At 36.3% G+C, this 2,728-nt stretch overlaps 1 pseudogene; it reads right to left on the bottom strand.

Moving 5' to 3' along the window:
- Positions 1-80: 80 nt before the first annotated feature.
- On the bottom strand, positions 81-2,506 carry LOC101584742 (annotated as a pseudogene).
- Between the last annotated feature and the right edge of the window lie 222 nt (positions 2,507-2,728).

A 2,728-nucleotide genomic window follows, 5' to 3' on the forward strand; every position in this document is an offset into this window, starting at 1 on the left:
AAGGATTTAATTTGAAATCAATTTTTTAAAATAAATTTATAATGTCACTTTATTACAATGTCCTTTGCATCCAAGACAATTTAAACAATATTTGGTCACTGAGGAAGACATTATAGTAAGCATCTTTGTTCCAGAAGTCTGGTCCCTTCCATCCATACCAGCCCTTTTCTCAAATAACTTGCACAGCTTCAGCACCTGTATAATGTGGATCTAGAATCAGAAATTTTATCTCTCCTGTCTTCATCTCATGCAACCTAGTATTGTGTGGGCCCAAACACCTCCCCAATCATTGCTGGACTGCCTTCACTCTGGAAATGATTAGCCAGTTCCCGTCCTTGAGAGGCCATTTCTGAAGCTTGGATGACAAACACTATTTTTGAAGTTATATCAATCAACTGGTTCATTTTTAAATAATTTTCTTGAGAAAGAAATAGCAATATGACAGTTTCAAAACTAATTAGCAGGACAGTTTCAATAATTAATACATTGTATATTATTGTCTTAGTGGTTATTCATTGTACAACATGCAGACATAATATCCAATCCACAAACACCATTAGAATAAATCTTTCTATTCATTGATTAACAGAAAGTAGCTATATATCTATCCTATTTTGAATATACAGATACAAAATGGTCATTCATTTGTATCCCCTTTTTTTGGTTAGTTTTGTCAGAGATGGATACTCCGTTGCCATTTAAATATTGTAGATGTGTGAATTGAGTAAAATAATCCAATATAGTCCAGTAGTCCATAATAGTAGGGAGTTTTCCACAAGACTGGCAATGTCAGAAGTTGTTGACTTTAGCCCTTTACAGCTCAGCATATTAATATGGCTTTACTTTTTATACTTCATTTTTATACTTTTCTGCTGGATGGTTAAGATCAAAGTAAAGCAAGACCTATATAACAAGAAATGTGGCTTTTGTATCTTATAAGGGCAGTCAAATCCCCTCAGGATTTATCCTGAAACCCTGTACTGCAGTTTGTAGGTGTTTTGTCAGTATCAGCCATGTGGATGAGTCATGGTCATTGCTTGACCAACTGGCTTTCTGTGAAAGCCCGAAAGAATGTTTTCTTATCATGTGATTCTCCTTACGCATTCTCTACATCATTGATCACTTCCCTCGGTAGCCCCATAATCTCCTTGATCAGAAAATTTGGGATGCAACTGATTCACATGATGTTACAGGACAGGTTCTCTATGTCCTGAGTCTTCACTAACCTTGAAAGGCTAGGGCCAAAATGTTGGCTGTCCTTGCAGCCCTTCTTTCATTGAAGTGGATGCCACTTGAAGATATACTCAATTGGTTTAGCACCAGCTGAATATCAATGGATCAAATCCATTGCCATGATCCAACAAATGTTGCTGCTTTGTCGTCGGCACCAACTAGAGCCTGCTGAATTTCTGTTTGTTGGAATAGGGCTCTCAGTGTATCCCTGATGTTTGAACCAAGAGCAGATAATCTGCAGTGATCACTAAACACAACCCCAGCTACTGTCATCTATCCAATCCTGCATAAAATGAAGATATCCATATATGCCCTGGACCACATGAATGATATCAGCCTTGATATTAGGGAAACTAAGATAAATATGTGAATTTCTAATGTAACCATCTTTGTGTGGTTCATCTGGAAAGTGATAAAAATTAGACCTTTTGAAATAAGCTCTGTCATGAGGCAAATCGAAGACATCATGTAAATCCTTCCTATAGGCTTGCAGCTGACCATCTGGAATTCCTGATGGTTATGAAATCATTACAAGACATTTTCTCCCTAGTAATAAAAATTAAATGGCTCAGGGACCACAATAGATGTTCCTTTCATATATCTCAAAATATAATTTTCTGTATCCATAAGTTGCTTATGAATTGCATTCACTAGAATACAAACATTTCCTGTTTCTTTTGGAACAAAAGATACAATTGCATCCACTGGCAAGGTCATAGTGACATAATGGTGTTCTCCACTTTCCCTTTCGATTATCGGGGTAACAGCTGCCAATAAAGTCGACATTTCCAGCATAAGATCTATAGTTATTATTTGATGCATGTCAGTTGTTTGTCTTTTTTTTTCCCATGAACTTTCATTTTGTGTCTTCCCACTAAAATTGAATAAAGTGCATTATGTTCTTACAAGCAGAGCTATCAGTCAATTCTACCGGAATGGTGCTTATGCCACTATTAGGCCATACATACACTGAATTGCAACATATTCTGAGTACAAGAGCACTGAAGAAAGTTTGTTTGTCAGGTCACTCAATACATGTTTTAATACTTTTTTTTTCTTTTTTTGGTGGCTCAGGTTGCCTGAATGGCAGGTGGAACTGGGGATCGAACCACGGTATCCTGCTCCTGACTGCCTTTGCATTAATACCTTCTTGATAAAAGTTTCATTAGCAGTTGAAAAAGCCAGATGAAAAGCCAGATCAAGGCCTCCTCTTAATCTGAAAAGTGTATTCATAGTTTCAGGTTCCAGACACAGCAGTGACAGGCATGTGACATCCACCATTTTATTATTTTAATGAGAAAAAAGATAAAATAACAATGAAATGGTTTCAAAATAGGTTAGTAGGCCAGTTACAATAACTAATACAGTGCATATTGTTGTCTTTGTATCAGTTATTCAAAGGACAAGATGTAGATAGGATATCTTGTCTCAATAATAGTACTGCAAACCTTTCTTCTCATTGAACTTAGAGAAAGTAGCTGTATATCTAATATAT

Source organism: Octodon degus, unplaced genomic scaffold (assembly GCF_000260255.1).
Source record: "Octodon degus isolate 3935 unplaced genomic scaffold, OctDeg1.0 scaffold00020, whole genome shotgun sequence".
Lineage (NCBI taxonomy): Eukaryota > Metazoa > Chordata > Mammalia > Rodentia > Octodontidae > Octodon > Octodon degus.